At 35.5% G+C, this 19,179-nt stretch overlaps 2 protein-coding genes across 11 annotated transcripts in view; one reads left to right on the plus strand and one right to left on the minus strand.

Moving 5' to 3' along the window:
* The window catches only part of DPYD (dihydropyrimidine dehydrogenase), a 798,341-nt gene that overhangs the window by 777,859 nt on the left and 1,303 nt on the right, over window positions 1–19,179 (minus strand). Inside the window, exon 1 of one of the 2 annotated variants that reach the window (XM_077905544.1) lies at window positions 4,192–4,326. The exons of the other annotated variant lie outside the window; for it this stretch is intronic. The gene's annotated coding sequence lies outside the window, so the exon portion shown is untranslated. Of the gene's footprint in view, window positions 1–4,191; window positions 4,327–19,179 lie in introns of those variants that run through there. 2 annotated transcript variants of the gene reach the window in all.
* The window catches only part of LOC144318523 (uncharacterized), a 118,822-nt gene that overhangs the window by 9,688 nt on the left and 89,955 nt on the right, over window positions 1–19,179 (plus strand). For 6 of the 9 annotated variants that reach the window (XR_013384507.1, XR_013384505.1, XR_013384502.1 and 3 more), the window contains exon 2: window positions 12,504–12,621. The gene's annotated coding sequence lies outside the window, so the exon portion shown is untranslated. Of the gene's footprint in view, window positions 1–5,357; window positions 5,511–6,398; window positions 6,605–12,503; window positions 12,622–19,179 lie in introns of those variants that run through there. The other 3 variants (XR_013384510.1, XR_013384511.1, XR_013384512.1) reach the window with 2 other exon arrangements.

A 19,179-nucleotide genomic window follows, 5' to 3' on the forward strand; every position in this document is an offset into this window, starting at 1 on the left:
GGTATTTCTTACAATTTGTGAGTCAACTCCAAATAGAACTACTGTTAGAACCAGAACCTTGAAACAGGCCAAATACATTAGTGTAGCAAAAGTATATCTAACATAGGCAAGGCTGTGGAAGTGTCTGTATTTATTAAATTAATTCTATTATTAATATAGCAATATGTTTAGTATCAATAACAGCTTTTATAACAAAATTATACCTTGGGAAATTTTTCTTGGTACTATCTTATAATCCATTATTATTCTTCATTTTCAAGCCTATTCGTTATTTGGTCACTTAAATTGAACTAGTATTGAACCCAGAAATCCAAGTAACTACTGTTTTCAAATCTTAAACTTCAAGTGGCCTTTTTTTTAAAAAAATATTTTTTTTTATTTATTCATAATAGACACAGAGAGAGAAAGAGAGGCAGAGACACAGGCAGAGGGAGAAGCAGGCTCCATGCCAGAAGCCCAATGTGGGACTCGATCCCGGGACTCCAGGATCGCACCCTGGGCCAAAGGCAGGCGCTAAACCACTGAGCCACCCAGGGATCCCCTCAAGTGGCCTTTTAAAAAATGTACTTTTCCTGGGGATCCCTGGGTGGCTCAGTGGTTTAGCGCCTGCCTGCAGCCCAGGGCATGATCCTGGAGTCCCAGGATCGAGTCCCAGGATCAAGTCCCAGGATCGAGTCCCACATCGGGCTCCCTGCATGGAGTCTGCTTCTCCCTCTTCCTGTATCTCTGCTTCTTTCTCTTTCTCTCTCTCTCATAAATAAAAATAAATAAAAATATTTTAAAAAAAAGAAAAAAATGTACTTTTCCAAAGCTGCTAGGCAAATGGCCAAACACAAAAAAGGAAAATATCCAAAAATCTGATAAATACAAATTGGAATCATACTAGCAGAAGAATTAAAACAGAAACAGCTCAAAGTATTGCCTCTCAAAAAACATCTGGGAAAAGAAAAAGTACAGAGAAGTCACTGGTGTGCTAGACTTATCTCCAATGGGTTCTGGAGAACTGATAGTTATAACCTCTTCCAAACTCTCCATTTTTAGGGCTGAAAAGTCTGCCACAAAGGAGGTATTTACCCCATAGAAATTAGCAAACACTACAAATCAGGGTTTCCTACTCTTCATTCCCCTCTCTCAACTCCCAGTTAGTTGTTTATCAGTATGTCACTGGTAAGAGTAGTAAAAGATGCTGCTGCTTTTCCTCAAAAGCTCATCCTAATTTATTTATTTTTTATTTGTGTGTGTTTTCATTATATTGATAAGAATTAAATAACACTTAAAGATGACATTATTAAAACAATGGGATAATTCAGAGATTATCCACAAGATGCACTGGGCAGTAAGGTAATCATAATGTTTCAATGATAACACCTTAATAATAATGGAAGGAACTCACAATTCCAAGGCAATCTAAAGTAGTTTCCATGGGTATTAAAAGGCCTGGATGAGCTTGAGTAATAACAAAGGAACTTTTTATAACTACTCAATGCAATTTAATTCCTGCAGAAAATCTGACTCAAGAAATAAGTTATCAAACTATCAAATTGTTTTATGCAGGTATATTATTTTTAGGCCATAGTTTTTATGCAGGTATGTTATTTTAAAATTGATAAACTAAATTACAAGTTATGATTATACAATGTATACCTCTAAGTATTCACCATGTACCATAATTAATTCAAAATTGCACAGTACTAAAGATGCAAAAGGGGCAAGGGTTAAGCTAATATAAATTGGCCATAAATATACCATTTAATCACATTTTTTAATCATCAAATAAGAACTGGTTATCTTGACAGTGGCATTGTTATTGTTACAAAGTAGAATGCAAAAGAAAAATGTCCTTCAGTCAGGAGTCCAGTGATCCAAGGTTTTAGAACACATACCTGAATGTACAGAAATTATAGAAGGAAAATATATATATATGGAGAATCCCCAAACCAACTCCAGTCTTTTAGTCCATTGTGCTTATTTCTTTTTCCTAATTTCTCCAACAAATAATCTATCCTGTCAGAGGTCAAAGTAGCCTGGAAAAGGGCAAAACTGGTCAGTTAACATCATATTGAGAAGTGATTGATGATATTTCATCAGCTCCCTCCATTGCAACCATCTGGTTTGTGGATGAGAAGCCATTCATACCTTGCTTCATTTACACATGTGAAGGACTCCTTGAAGAACCCATTATAAAATATCTTATTGAGAAATTTTGTGAATGCATACAGTGGGAAAAAATGAGGTAACATTTGAAGGACTTCCCATTCCTATACTTCTTTTAGTCCTCATTTTCTTGTCATGTATTCTAATGTCTGAATAAACAGCAATGTAAAATTGGGCTCATATTCATAGGTTTTAGTTTCCAATTCACTACTGACTGTAATCAAACCATTTAACCTTTCTATGCCCTTGGTTTCAACATTTCTGAAAGTGATGCATCTTTGTAAGGCTGGGAACATGTTCATAAGTAAAGCAACAGAGAAAAAAAAATGTTGTAAAGTGCACAGACCCACATTCACCCTCTTTAATCTAACTTTGCCAGCTCCTATACTTCTACCTGTCTTACATTTGACCCGTTTCAGCCAGGGTAGCCCTCTACTTCCTATCTCTAAAAATAGACACCTAACTCATTTTTTGGTCCCTGAATTACTGGAGATCAGAGTGAAGGTGGGAGGAAATTGCAACAAAAGTTACAGGAATTTCTTTATCATCATTTATTAAACAATATCAAAATAACAGTGTAAAAGTAAATGATTAAGTTGCATGAATGTGAATTCATAGCATGCAGACTTTAATTCTAACACCATAATTCTAAACCATCACCCCAAAGCATTTCTTACTTTCTATTTTGATTTATAGTTATTTGTGAATTTGCCTCATCTTCCATTCTGGTATCATAAGCTCATTTAGGACAGACACATTTATCTTTCTAGCCAGTCCCCACATGTACTTAATGTAGTGCCTAGGATATAGCAGGTACTTAATAATTACTTATAAAATGGAATGAAGGTATATTTTGTTGGTAACTTCAGCTTTGGAGAAAAAATATATATAAATTTTTAATGTGGATTTTAAAAGTTATCTATGTGGTTCTTTGCCATATTTGATAATAAATATCTTTTCCTTTCATACAAGGACTGTACATGTCTCTAAGTTAAACAGCTTTCTGATAATACCAGCTTACATTTGCATTTATTCTTAATTCATCTGTTCCAAACAAAACACTATGAGGTAGATAGGAAAAGTATCATGATCTCTATTTCATAGATAAGGAAATTTGCTTAAGTTCACAAAGCTAAAAATAAGCAGAACTAGGACTTTAATAGCATATTCAAGACTCTCTAAAATATAATATTAAATCCTAATTATTTTCTTTTTTTTTTTTAATTTTTTTTTCTTTAATTATTTATGATAGTCACACAGAGAGAGAGAGAGAGAGAGAGGCAGAGACACAGGCAGAGGGAGAAGCAGGCTCCATGCACCAGGAGCCCGACGTGGGATTCGATCCCGGGTCTCCGGGATCGCGCCCTGGGCCAAAGGCAGGCGCCAAACCGCTGCGCCACCCAGGGATCCCTAATTATTTTCTTAAACTACGAATTTGAATGCAATAAAGTTCTCTTCTCTTATACATGTTAGATATCACCACCCTCACTACCCTTACATCTAAAGTATCTTCCCTCCTTCCCTTTCTTCCTTCCACAGATATGCCAGGTTCTTTGCAATCCATACTTATTTGCAATCCATATTTATTTGCAGCATGCCTAGCTGGCTGAGTCAGTTAAGTGTCCAACTCTTGGTTTTGGCATAGGTCATGATTTCAGGGTCCTGGGATCAAGCCCATGTCAGCCTCCCCGCTCAGTGGGGAGTCTGCTTGTTTCCTGCCTTCTCTGCCAGTCCCTTCCCTCACCTTCTGTCTCTAAAATAAATAACTAAATCTTTTTAAAAAAGAAAATCTGTATTTATTTGCTTGCTAAGGATGACATGAAAAAATTACTCCAAATTGGGTGCCTTAAAACAACAGAAATTTATTGCCTTAAAACAACAGAAATTTATTACCTTAGAGTTCTGGAAGAGTCCCTTCCCTCACCTTCTGTCTCTAAAATAAATAATTTTTTTTTAATCTGTATTTATTTGCTTGCTAAGGATGACATGAAAAAATTGCCACAAATTGGGTGCCTTAAAACAACAGAAATTTATTACCTTAGAGTTCTGGAAGATGCAGGTATGAAATCAAGGTGTCAACGAGTCATATGCACCCTGAAACTTGTAGAGGAGCCTACTTCATTGTCATGTCAAGGTTCCAGTGTTTGCTGTCTCTCCCTGGCACTCCTTGGCCTGCAGATACATTATTCCAATGTCTGCCTCTAATCACATGGCCGTCTTTCCTCAGTACCTTTACATCATTTTTCCTCTGTCTTCTACTTTTTTTTTTTAAGATTTTATTTATTTATTCATGAGACACAGAGAGAGAGAGAGAGAGAGAGCGGCAGAGACACAGGCAGAGGGAGAAGTAGGCTCCATGCAAGGAGCCCGACGTGGGACTCAATCACAGGTCTCCAGGATCAGGCCCTGGGCTAAAGGTGGCTCCAACCGCTGAGCCACCCGGGCTGCCCTGTCTTCTACTCCTTATGTCTGTGCTCCTATCATCTCCCCACTCCTTGGTTACCTCATCACCCTCTGTCCTAATGCAGTAAGAATGTAAATCAATTTCTTTTTTCACACCCCACTGTTATTTATAGTAGTCTTAGTTTCAACAGTCACTTGGTTCATCCAGCTCTGCCCCTTATTCAACTATCTTACTGGCAATAATTTTTCCTTCCACATCACCATGGGCACCATCTCCCTTAGTTATGATCTCAGCTTTCTTATTACCTATGATCACATCATCTCCAAAAGCTTTATTTCAAACACACCACTCCATCCTCCACCTCTTCCACCTTCATACTTTTCCGCCTTTCAGCAACTACCTGACCTTATGGAGACCACTATTTCATTGAGCCTATTACCTCTGGTATTCTCAAAACTCATTTTTCTCTACTATCCTGAATTGTCTCACATAAGATTCCCTGATTTACCACCATGTCTTCTTCACGACACCCTTAATTCTCTGCCCCTCTCTCACACCAATGTTATTGCCCAGGTAAATCCTACCCCAATTAACTACTCTGTCTGAACCCAAGCAGTTAAAAGCAGATGGACAAACCCACAATTATATTCATGTTGAATTCTTAAGAAATTTCAAATAGAAAACACACACTGCCTAACAATACTACTATAGTACCTTATTATTTTCATTTTCCCACTTTGCAGAAAGTTTATTCATACTTTCTTCTGTTTTTCAAATTTACTTCTTGTTTTCCTCTTAGCCTCAGTTAATGGCGTTGCCTCATACTCTTATTGAGAAACTAAAAACCAGCAGATGGGAACACCCACTATTGTACCTCTCTGGCATCCATCTGACTCGAATGCTTATACTTATCAACTCTATTCCCCCTCATCCAAAGAATCCCTTTATACAGGTAATTATCCCTTCTGTGTCTCTCAACACTGGTGTCTCTTGGTTCTCTTTCATTAGCATATGTACATGCTCTATCTTCCCCCTCCAGTTATTTCCCAATTTCTGTGTTTCTCTGTAAAGTGAAACTTTACCCTAGAGTTTTCTAGTGTCACTGTCTCACTTCCTTATCTCCTGTGCCCTTCTCAATCCATTCCAATTAGGCTTCTTTTTCTAAGAGCTATCATTAAATTCACAATTTCTCTATGCTACCAAATTACAAGGAAACTTTCATGCCTTCATCTTACCCTATCAACAGCAATAAAGAGAGCTGACTACACCACCTCCTTCCTCCTTCCTTGCGTTCTGTGACATCACAGACTCCTGGCTACTTCTAAATGCTTAAATCACCATCCCTTTATCTAGCTACACTGTCTCTAAGTGATTTTACTCAGCCCCAGGATTTTAAACATCAATTTTGTATCAGTAATTCCCCACTTCCCATCTCTGGCTGTGATTTCTTTACTAACCTTCAGATACTTATTTCCAGAGGCTTACTTAATATCTTTACTTTGATATCTAATAGGTATTCAAAACTTAATGTCGTTAAATACAACACTTGTATCTCACACCTGGTATTTCTTTTTGCCTCTCGGATTAAGCCAAATCCCACCTCTTTAATTTTCTTTCTTTCTTCCTCAAAGGCCATGGCAGACTCCTTCTGGTATTTCAGGTTTAACTTCAAATGTCACCTACATAACAAGGCCTTCTCTGACTATCCCAAACAAAGGAAACTCCTCCAGTCATTCTGCATATTACTGTAGTACATACACTTTGAAATTTTTACTGTCATTTATTTCTTACTGTAATGCAATTTTATTGAGAGCAGAAATCTTTTCTGTCTTGTTTGCAGGTATGCTTTTAAAATCTGGACCAAGGGATGCCTGGGTGGCTCAGCAGTTAAGTGTCTGACCCGCTCAGGTCATGATCCTGGAGTCCTAGGATCAAGCCCACATTGGTCTCCCTGCATGGAGCCTGCTTCTCCCTCTGCTATGTCCTTCCTGCCTCTCTGTGTGTGTGTGTCTCATGAATAAATAAAATCTTTAATAATAATAATAATAATAATAATAATAATAATAATAATAATAATAAAATCTGGACCAGTTTCTAGTATACAGGGAGAAATTAATAAAGATTTTTGAACGTACAAAAGAAAAAGTTAAATTTCTGTGTTTAAAACATCAAAGTAACAGATTATCAAAGCGACAATGGAGTCAAAAAGATAACTGGTAGCCATTAACAGTGTTAGAGGCAGTTAGGTTTTAACAGGATGCCTGGAAGCCAGCAATGAGGAAGTCATGGCCAGCTATTGGGAAAGTCCGAGGCCTGACAGCATTTCAAAACAAAGTTACAAGAAGCTGGATCAAAGTGGAGAGAGAGGTCCATGATGGCTGACAATGTTGGGCAGAAAGCCCCACTTCCAAAAAATCCCCACACCAAATAATGAATATTCCACCCCCTTGTTAACAACCATCAGTAAAAGATACAAACCTAAACCCCAAGGCCTACAGTACTCTCCCACTCCATTACTCACTCTCAGATCTTGAGAGCACACTTTTGCTTTAAGAAACTTTCCCACTTCCATTGTGTTCTGTCCTTGAATTCTTTCTCATGAAGTGACCAAGAGCCTTCAGAGACATCTATGGAATGGACTGGATCAAGGCCTCAGGGCTGTGGTCTCCCCCAGTTCACGCAGCAACATTAATATTTTAATATTTAGTGTTAATTCTGTATTTGCTATATGCTGACACTATTAAAAATGATGAATATGTAGTATGTCCTTCAACCATACAACAATCCTATGATACAGGTACATCACTGTATCTCCATCAGACAGGTGAGGAAATTAAAACATGGAAAGTTAAAATTATTTGCCAATGTCAAAAACTAATATGTGACATAGCTAGGATATGATGAACATTAGCACTTTAATTCCAGAGTCTACATTCTTAACCACTAATCTGCACTACACTTTCATTTTAACTAAAATAAGCAATAATGATCCATTAAATATTGCATTATAATAAATACTATAATAGGGGCAGTCCGGGTGACTCAGCGGTTTAGTGCCACCTTCGGCCAAGGGCCTGATCCTGGAGACCTGGGATCGAGTTCCACGTCGGACTCCCTGCAAGGAGCCTGCTTCTCCCTCTGCCTGTGTCTCTGCCTCTCTGTTTCTCTCATGAATAAATAAAATCTTAAAAAAAAAAAAAAAATACCATAATAGATCAAGCCTACTAGTCCATTGCTGTTTCTGAATTTACCTGAAGTTAGTTTTAGTGGACTATATATTTCCAAGAGTATTGATTTTGTTGTGATTTTATAATTAATTAGCATCTAATATTCTTAAAATCTGTGATGTTTCTATTTTTCCTTTGTATGTGTGTATACTTTTTCACTGAAGTATAATTGACTTACAATATCAGTTTCAGATGTACAACCTAGTGATTCAAGTTATGTACACTATGAAATGCTCACCACATAAGTGTATTTACTATTTGTCACCATACAAAATTATTACAATATTATTGACTATATTCCCTATACTGTATTTATTTCCTATACTGTACTTTTCCTCCTCATGACTAACTGATTTAGAATTGGAAGTCGTATGTACCACTTAATCCCCTTCACCTATCTCATCTATCCCTTATTGCCCCCACCCTGGCAGCCCCAGTTTGCTCTCTGTATTTGAGTATATTTCTGGTTTCTGTTTGTTCGTTTTGTTTTCTTGAATCTACATATAAGCGAAATCACATGGTATTTGTCTTTTTCAGTCTGACTTATTTCACTTAGCATAACGTGCTCTATCTACATTATTGCAAATAGCAAGATTTAATTATTTTCTATGGCTAAGTAGTATGCCATTGTGTGTATATATATATAATTTCTTCTTCATCCATTCATCTGTTGATAGACACTTGGACCTGCTTCCATATCTTGGCTTTTGTAATTAATGCTGCAATGAACATAGGGGTGCATATATCTTTTTACATTAGTGTTTTCATTTTCTTTGGATAAATTCTCAGAAGTGGAGTTATTGGATCATACAGGATTTCTATTTTTTATTTTTTAAGGCTGCAACAATTCACATTCCCATCAACAGTGCACATGGGTTCCCTTTTCTTCACATCCTAACACTTATTTTTTGTCTTTTTGACACTAGTTATTCTAACTGATGTAGGTTAGCCTAGTTATTCTGATAGTTCATTGTGGTTTTAACTTGCACTTCCCTGATGTTGAAGAATGCCAAGTATCTTCCATGTATCTGTTGGATATTTGTATGTCTTCCTTGGGGAAATGCATATTCAGGTCCTCTGCCTATTTTATTTTTTTGAAAATTTATTTATTTCCTTAAGAAAGAGAGAGAGTACATATGTGAGCAGGGTGGGAGTGGAGAGATGAGAGGGCGAGAATCCTCAAGCAGACTCCCTGCTGAGCACACAGCCTGACCTGGGGGCTCAATCCCAGGACCCTGAGGTCATGACCTGAGCTGAAATTAAGAGTTAGACGCTCAATGCTTAAACAACTGAGCTAGCCAGGTGTCCATGCCCATTTTTAAATTGATTACTTGTATTTTTGGTGTTCAGATATATGAGTTCTTATTATATTTTGGATATTAACCTCATCAACTATATCATTTGCAAATATCTTCTTCCATTCAGTAGGTTGCCTTCTCCTTATGTAGATGGTTTCCTTAGCTGTGCAAAAGTTTTTTTTAGTTTAATGTAGCCCCAATTGCTTATTTTTACCTTTGCTTCTCTTTCTTGAAGAGACAGATCCAGAAAAATATTGCTAAGGCCAATGTCCAAGAGATAATTATCTGTTTCCTTTTAAGAATTTTATGGTTTCAGGGAGTGCCTGATTGATTGAGCATCTGCCTAGCGTCCTGGGATCAAGCCCTGTTCAATGGGGAGCTTACTTCTCCCTTTCCCTCTGCCCTCCCCACCCCCTCTCCTGTGCATACTCACACTAGCGCACACACTCTCTTTGACCTCTCTCTCTCAAATAAATACTTCAAATCTTTACCCTCCCCCCCCCCAAAAAAAAAAGAATTTTATGGCTTCAGGTCCTACATTTAGGTCTTTAATATATTTTGAGTTTACTTCTCTGTATGGTGATAGAAAGTGGTCCAGTTTCATTCTTTTACATGTAGAGTCCAGTTATTCCACTACTATTTATTGCAGAAACTATCTTTTCCTCATTTTGTCCTCTTGCCTCTTTTCATCACAGATTAGTTGCCCATATAAATGTTGATTTATTTCTGGGCTCTCTATTCTGTTTCATTGATCTATGTGTATATTTTTGTGCCATTAACATACTGTTTTGATTACAATAGCTTGATATCTAGACTTGTGATACCTACAGCTTTATTTCTCTTTTTTTTTCCTCAAGATTGCTTCAGGATATTTTGTGGTTCCATATAAATCTTATGATTATTTGTTCTAGTTCTGTGACAAATATTATTGGTATCTTGATAGAGATTAAATTGAATCTCTATACCGCTTTGGGTAATATAGACATCTTAACAATATTAATTCTTCCAATCTATGAGCATGGTCTATCTTTCCATTTACTTGTGCCATCTTCAATTTCTTTCATAAATGTCTTATGGCTTTCAGAATATACATTGTTCATCTCCTTGGTTAAATTTTTTTCTAGGCATTTTATTCTTTTTTATGGGATTGTTTTCTTAATTTCTCCTTCTGCTACTTCATTATTAGTATATTAGTATATTGAAACAGATTTCTGTGTATTAATTTTGTATTCTGCACCTTCACTGAATAAATTACTCTAAGAGCTAAGAGTTCTTCGGTGTAATCTATGGCTTTCTATATTTAATATCATGTCATCTGTATATAATGATACTACATGACATTTTTACTTCTTACTTACCAATCTGGTGCCTTTTCTTTTTTTGGTCTTATTGCTGCATGTAGGACTTCGAGTACTATTTAAATAAAAGAGGTAAGAGGGGACCATCTTTGACTTGTTCCTCATCTTAAAGGAAAAGTTTTCATTCAGCTCTTCGTCACTGACTGTGATGTTAGCTGAGGGTTTTTCATATATGGCTTTCATTATGTTGAAGTGTGTTCTCTCTAAAGTCACTTTGTTGAGAGATACTTCTACTTAGTTGTATTTCTATTTCTATTTACCTCTTTTATTTTACTCTTACACTAAAATCCCGTTAGTTTGTTTAAAAGAAAAGCCAGGGACTCCTGGGTGACTCAATGGTTGAGCATCTGCCTTTGGCTCAGGATGTGATCCCAGGGTCCTGGGATCGAATCCTGCATCAGGCTCCCTGTTGGGGAGGGAGCCTCTGCCTGTGTCTCTGCCTCTCTCTCATGAATAAATAATTAAAATCTTAAAAAAAAAAAGAAAAAAGAAAACGAACCTATTTTAAGACGTGGAAAAAATGTTCAAATTAACCAATATTCAAATAAATACAAATTAAGCCAATCATCACTTTCTTCCTCTTCTTAAGTACCATAAGGAAAAGAAAAATAAATTGCACACACACATGCTTTTGTGTATGTACACATATGTACATACATGCACACATACACACACACACACCAATTTATATTTTTAATATAAAGGCCTAAGGTAAAAGAATGTTTTGAAAATATGGTCTGTTCAAGTGGCCTTAAGTGAGACAGGGGCACAGGGTACCAGGTACAATATAAAAGTTTTCATTCCTGGTCACACACTAGAACATCTGCAGTTGGTGTCATACCTAATCATTCAAAATAAAAGCCTGACATTTACCCATTTAGGAAACAATCTGAAACCCAACTTAACCCTTCCTGTTTTCCCTGGTGGAAAAATAAGGAAACATCAGGCAGTCAAGCCATAATCTAGAATGAAGCATCAAATCACCATTAAGCCCAAACGAAGTCACATCCACATCAAAGGAAAACTATATTCAAATGCTTGTGTGTTCTGTAACCTTGAATGTGGTGGGGAGATGAAGCAAACGAGTAATTGGTTCCAATTCCATTTTGTCTTTTCCGTCCTTGCACCCAATAATGGACTTTTTCCTTTTAAAAAATGCTTTTTTAAAAAGACACTTAATTTGAATCATGTAGGTAGGTGGAAAAGGCAAAGTAAAACGCACTATATTTCAATGAAACCAACCCTTACAAGTATATTTAAGCAAAATGTCTTAAAAGAAAAAATATTGAAGTCTTATTATAAATAATTAAAACAAAGTAAACATCTGATCATTAAGGAGAGGCTTGCATAAATTTTGGTATCTCCACTCCATGAAGTCTTATGGTGCTATTTAAACTATTTAAAAAGCCAGTATGAATGGGGGGAAATAGTTCTTATCAGAGAAGAAAACAAATATAAAGCTAAATATGATTAAAACTGTTTAGGAAAAAACTGCTTATGCATAGGAAAGAAAATAACTAAATCGCTTAGCAGGGCTAATTTGGGTGGTGTGCCTATGTATGTTTGAGGTCTATTTTCTAACTTTTTTGGACATTTTTTTCTGGAATGCTCATGAAAAATAATCTTAAAAATTAAATCATAGGAATAAAAAACATTAATAAAAGTTACCCCCTCCCCCCAAGATGCTTTTTGCTTCTTGCTGTGAAAGCTGTCGTGCTTTATTTAACCCTAAGGATCTATGAGGAGAACTGAGTGTCTTTCTTTGGAGTATGCGGATTTCAAGCATTCTACTCCAGTACTCCCCAATATTTATGTAAGAATATCTGAAAGAAAGTCTCCAAAGCTTTGAAGTCACTGTGGTACAAGAAGTCAGAGAAAGGTAATGTGAATTCCCTATGGGCTAGAAACCCAAGAATTTAATACTCTGGTTTCCACTGACAGTTACCAATCAACAAACACTGGAGAAACTAAGAGACTCCCAACTCCTTTTTAGAATCTCTGACCATAGTTTCTAAAGACAACATTATCTAAGAGACACAAAATATGAATTTATGAATTCCAGATCACCTCACAGAACTCTATCCATAAATAGAAGGATTGGAATTTTTCTTTGTGCTCAGGAAAAACTTAACTGAAAAAGAAAAGGAAGAAGGCACGCATAAAGAAAGTTTAAAAATCAGGTAAGTATGCCAATTCTATATAGTAGATACAAATGGTATATTTAATCCTATCTAGCATGTAAAATAGAGTAGCTATGACAACACCATGCCTGCATTTCCTTAATATGATTACTCAGCAGGTCACATTTCCAAACAATTTCACCATTGCCGTATTTTATTACAAATCATCCTTAAAAGACCGATCAATAGCAAATTCACTGAGAAGTCAGCAAACTCTTCACAGTGGTTGAATGATTTCCACAAGGTCAGAGAGCAAGAGAAGCAACACGTAGAGCAAACATATTCCCGAGCCTGTCCCCTATCCTAGAATACTTGTATTAATTAACATATAGTAAATACATACTCTCTACTATTGCTTTGCTGGAGATTTTCAAATGGCTTTTACGTTAGATATACTAACATTTTTAAAGTTTTAACATGCTGCTAAAGTCAATTTTTAGAATCATTCAAAGGCTTTCACAAAGATAAAAGATCTAGTTAGGCAAGTCAATTGTGGGTAGGTAAAACAGGTAGAAAATTAGGAGATGAAGTTTGGAGAGAAAAGTATAAGGGGAGGAGGGGAGGATCAGCAGAGAGTGGTGGCTAATAAAATATGGGAGGAGGGAAAGTGCAGTCAGGTCTCCATCCATGAGCACCATCTGTATAAATCAGGCTTGGAGTTGACATGTAATTTTGTGTGGGTCCCCTGAGAAGTGGCCCTCAGGGCTTCATTATTGATGAAGAGATTTTTCTTCAAAGTGGCCCAGTCAGCAATGCCTCAAGGGGACATTCATAAGCACTCATAATATCAATTTCCAAACACCTGGGAGGTAGGGACACAGATTGTCTCTTTAATTATTATGATAGAGGTAGAGGATACCAAGAATGCTATTACACAAGCAAGCTGAAATTCTCAAAAAAATAAAATTATCACAACCTAGTATGAAAATATTTAATATTTGAGTCATCTTTCAGAAAAAAAACACAGTTTACGTTTTCCTGGTGCAAAATAGGTTGATCTCCAACTGTTTCCTTCCTAGGAATTGAAAAAGTTTTCATGATATACAGTGTGTACAGGGCTGTTTAGAAGTCTAGGAATAAAAAACTGTCTCTGAAGCTAATGTTCCTCCTTAGAGAAATTAGAAGCTTAATCCAGTTTGTACAGAGATACAAAAAAGCTGGGCTTTTTTTTTAAATAATTGTGTAGAAGTTTCTTTTTAGGAAAGGATAATACTAAACCCTTCTAAATACAGGTGAGAATGCCAAGAAATAATTTTCACCAACGCACTGTCCTGATATAGTCGCAAAAAACACTCAGAAAAACACTAAAAAATTATTCCATATGTACACTGCAGTTAAATACTAAGGATTAAGGGGGGTCAGCCCTATATTTGAATGTTATTCCTTAGTGTATCAGACGTGGATAATCCTATATAGAGAAATACCTATGCCACAAACTTCCTTTGAATCTCCTTCAGTTTACACTAGAGGGCCAGCAATATAGAAGGCATTACACATTTTTTTTTTTTTAGATTTTATTTATTTATTCATAGAGTCAGAGAGAGAGAGAGGCAGAGACACAGGCAGAGGGAGAAGCAGGCATCATACAGAGAGCCTGATGTGGGACTCGATCCAGGGTCTCCAGGATCACGCCCTGGGCTGCAGGCGGTACTAAACCGCTGCGCCACTGGGTCTGCCCTACACATATTTTTTAAATAAATTTTTTTAGAAAACGAAAGGGCTCTTCGTAATTTAGTCTGAATTTCAGAAACTCCCCCTTCTCATTGATATTGACAAATAAAATTCAAGAAGTTTCTTATAAAACATATCTGCATCATTTCTGAAGCTTTTTTCCTAATTCTTTTAACTTCATTAACTCCTCCTTACCTCACATATTTTAACAGACTTTGATACCACTAGTTAATTTCTGGAGTTGAGCAAATTCCAGCCAAATGACATTTACATACTACACATGATATATGCAGTAGTGATATTTAAAAAGAAGTACTACCATTTAAAAAAACATATATTTTATGTGACAGACACTGTTTGAAGCACTATATGTATATGACACCAATTAATCATTATAGCTATTGCATGAAATAATTAGGATTAAATCCAATTGACAGAGAAAGAAATAATAGTCCAGGAAGGAACTTGACCACAATAACAAAAATATAAAAAGGAAAAAGCCAGGAATAGAACCCAGGTCTGTTTTAACAGGATGCTTTCTTTTTTAACCTAATGAACTGAATACTTGATTTTGCGAAATACAAAATAAATAACTATATAAAATTACTGAATTCCTAGTATCAATAAAAAGATATCTGTGGTGAACATTCTAAAAGAAAAGTTACACGTTGAGTTCACATCTAGCATAACATTTTAATTACAAGCAATGGAAGAAGTAATAATTATAAACCACAGGAAATATATAATCCTATTAAGAGTTATCTCAGTAGTATAATTGGCTCCAGGATACCAGTGAACATTCACACTATTGATGTTTGAGGCCCAAAAAATACCTTCTGTTTTGATATAGAGGATTAAGAGCAAATGAAATCCAGAAGGTAATCATGTCACATTTGAAAATCAAAATTCTCTCTATAAATTTATAATCTTAGAATGTCTTATTAAATATTTTTAAATTAAGGTAGGGCAGAAGGGAAATTTTTCTTACAGTTTTAAGGACTGAAGGTTTCTACCACATATTTGTCATTATAGCTATATAGCTAAGATGCAGAAAAATAAATTGGCCAATCTTGCTTTTCAATATCCTCTTTAGGCACATTGAAGCCTGAACTGTATCAGTCATATTTTCTTTGTCATATTATTTTATTACTTGCTTTTTTCAGTCTTTATTTTTAGTGTTTTTCATTTTATAACTTAAGTTTGTGCTAATTAAAAATTCTCCCACAGTGACCAGATAGATTTACTGTACTGGAAAGTCTATTTTTCAGCTCTTGCATTGTTCCATTTGGTAAAATGCTGTATCCAAATTGTTAAGTAAAGAGATTACTTAAAGATTATCCAATTATCTCAGTATTTTGGCCCTAGATGTTTTTCACATTCTTATCAATTACTTACTCCAAATATTTAGCTTTCCAAAACTGAACTTTTCTTCCAGAACACAAGAAAGAAGGCTACTAAATTCCAGCACATTTTTACAATTAAGCAATCAAAACAAACTATCTGCTATAGTTAAGATTAAGATACCAACGTAAAAATTTCCCTAGTGATAGATTCATCATTAGTCATTAATCTCATAGTGTGTAATGAAACTACTAAAATTGGTCACTGAATCCATGTACAGAAAATAGTCTTTTTTTTAATGTATTAAAATACACATATGACCAAACTTACCTATAGAAATGTACCACAAAGCAAAAAGGAGCTATCACTTGGAATGAAGTAACTTTCCCAAATCACATTATCAGAAACATTTTTACTGCCCAGTCAAATTCCTTAGAAAGGAGAAATACTTTCAATTAAGTATGGTCCACAGAACAGAGGACAAGCATATTTTTAACAACTCAAACTCATAAAACAAGTTTAAAGTTAATTTTTTTAAGAAAATGAAAAAGCCTCAACAAGTCAAGATAGCATTTCCATAGATTGGTGATGCCCAATCAATTAAAGAAAGGAGACAAGAAAAAACTGTTACATATACACTGAATAAAAGTTTAAATAAATAACTCATAACTCTGTATAGTTAAATATTCTCGCCTTTGTAACCATGACTTTCCCCTCTCCCCGGGACAGAAGCAATTATGCTAAAGGATACTCCGAAATATCTTCTTCCATCTATGCCAAATAACTCATAACCCAAGCCTTTCCCTTTTTTTCAAAGTGCTCCTTAAAATGAAATTTCACAAATTGTTTCCTTTATACTCCCATTTTCCAAATCTACCATTTTATTAGCTTATTTCTTAATTAATAAAGAGAAAATTCTCAATTATCTTCTCAAATGACTGGAAGCCAGAGTATAATTCAGAAACTCTTTCTATTTGACTTGAAATGCACTATGATTTTGTAGACAATGGACTGAAATCCCTTTCTGATTCAGGGTAAATGTGAAATGAGTTTATACCTTTTAATACTCAAAGACTGATAATTCAAGGAATAGACTTTGACTTGTGATAGTGAAAGCATTAGAGCGGTAGGTAGCAATTTAGTCTGGTTGTAAATATTTATCAAAATTATTATTATTCAAAAAGTTAAAAGCTCCCTGCAGCTACATACATTTTCCTTTAACTATACTTTTATAGTCTACTCTCAATAATCCATGTCAGTGGAGACAAACAAGGCATTAAACACAAGCATGCTCTTCCAAAATCATTCGTACTTGCTTTTAAATGTGCAGATATTGACATTATACTGGTTATCAATTTAAACTAAATGAAGTACTGTGAAGGTACTGCTGAAGTCAGGAAAAGTGATCAATATTGGGTATTAACCTTCTCTGAAACCTTCCCAGGGGAATTTGTATTCAAAAGTCATCCTAGACAAAATTTAGCTTCAGAAACTAAGTCCATGAAGTAAATGACTTTTAAAAGTATTTAGCTACCATTAATGCCATTAATGAACTTTAGAATGCTAATTATTTCATCAGCAGTGATTTTCCTAAGATATTTGTTCATATTCTTATTTTTTAACATTTGTCCTTTTTCCTAACATGATGTCAACTTGTGATATTTGTTTATTATATTTTCTATTATGATTTTCTTTTTCGACAGATTTGCAAATAGACTCAGAGAAGCTAAGTAACTTGCCTAGAGTCACACAGCTGAAAAGAGCTAAATTAGACCTCAACCCCAGACAATTGTTGCTCTAGATCCCACATTCTGAACCACATTAATGTGTCAGGTTACAAAACGGACAAAAAAAAAAAAAACAACCACAAAAGCAAATACAAATACAACATCTTCATTTTTTTTTTTTAAGATTTTTATTTACTCATTTGAGAGAAAGAGCATGCACACACCCATGCATGCAAGAGAGCACAGGAGAGGGGGTCAGAGGGAGTGGGAGAAGCAGACTCCCCACCAAGCAGGGTTCCCTGCTCCAGCCAAGATGCAGAGCTAGCTCCCAGGACCAGGGGATCAGGATCAGGACCTAAGCAGAAGACACTTAACTAAGACACCCAGGCACCCCCCCCAAAACTTCACTTCTCAAGCAGCTTCTACAATTACTACAATGAAAACAATTTTTGAGTATATGAGCAAGGTTCTATCGCCTAATATATATATCACTTACAAATGCATCATTGTTGTTATGCCTACCTTTCAGCCAGGAATATTCCAGTTTTGGGGTTTGGTGACATTCTGATTGTTTTTCATGCTCCCAATCCTTCAAACTCTGATGTGATATTTAATGGAGGCTAGAAATTATGGAGTGAACACACAAAGCAACTTTGTATACCTCAGTAACTTTTTTCCTCAGACACAAGGATATTTCTTGGCTGCTTCACTGAAACCTAAGGTTTTGTTGGGTAGCTTACGGGGAAAATTAAATCACTATTATAGTAGCTTGTCACCATCACCTTCTGTTCTTTTCACATTTATCAAGTGAATATGTACTTTGTTTCATACTGATTTTTTTTTTTTTTTGAGATTACTCCATATACTTGAGACTAAAGCAATGGTCACAGTCATGTCAGATCAATCTCCAGACAATGGTCTTACTGAATTCATTCAAGGAAGGAAAATCCAATGTATGCATTGAAATTTGATAGAAAACTGAGCTTTCATAATTCATTCTGATTTTTTCAAACAAAAATGAACTTTGGTGAATCAATAGGATCAACTAAGACATCTATGCTTGAATGTGTTTCTTTAGGCTTAATGTATTTTTCCTCACTGCATTATATTTTAATGATTAATTTCACGCTCTCTCATGGCACTCTAGCTCATGAATCACGGGTATTACTTTGAGAGAAAAGGAAGGTACTATGTATAATGAAAGCTATTACTGATTAAAATGTGTTGCATATACAAACTACATAAAAGCTGAAAACTTTAAATACCACCATTCTAGATTATAAATAATATGATACAGATGAACCCTATAGATTAAGGTTAGATTGAGGTGAGTGTGAGGGTGTGGATTTCTCCAATGGTCTTGGTTCAAACAACATACAAAATGAAGCCAGTCATTTAATGTTTCACTGGCATCTTTTCCTTAGTGTTAATGTGGTTAAGAACTGATTTCAAAGACAATTGCAAGAGAAATACAGAGAAAGGAATCAGCTAAGCAAATAACACCCAAGCCGAAAGCCAAAAGCCAAAAGCCACCTGCCCACTGACACTCTATTCTCTAAAATCAGCACTGTCTGAATGCTATCAAAACTTTGCTGTTATTCTTAGTTAAAAAAAAGGGGGGGAGGGGAGAAAAAGGAAAGAAAGAAAGGATTTGGTTAAGTCAAAGTAACAAGGACCAAAAAGAGCGATGACATAAATTACCTTTTACCCTGTGCACACATGAATAAATATTTGGTTAAATATATATTATCCATCAATATTTTTGAAATAGTAAACTACCCACAAGAGAAGCCACAAGTAAATTAACCAGATAGGTCAC

This window comes from Canis aureus, chromosome 8, assembly GCF_053574225.1.
Source record: "Canis aureus isolate CA01 chromosome 8, VMU_Caureus_v.1.0, whole genome shotgun sequence".
Taxonomy (NCBI): Eukaryota; Metazoa; Chordata; class Mammalia; order Carnivora; family Canidae; genus Canis; species Canis aureus.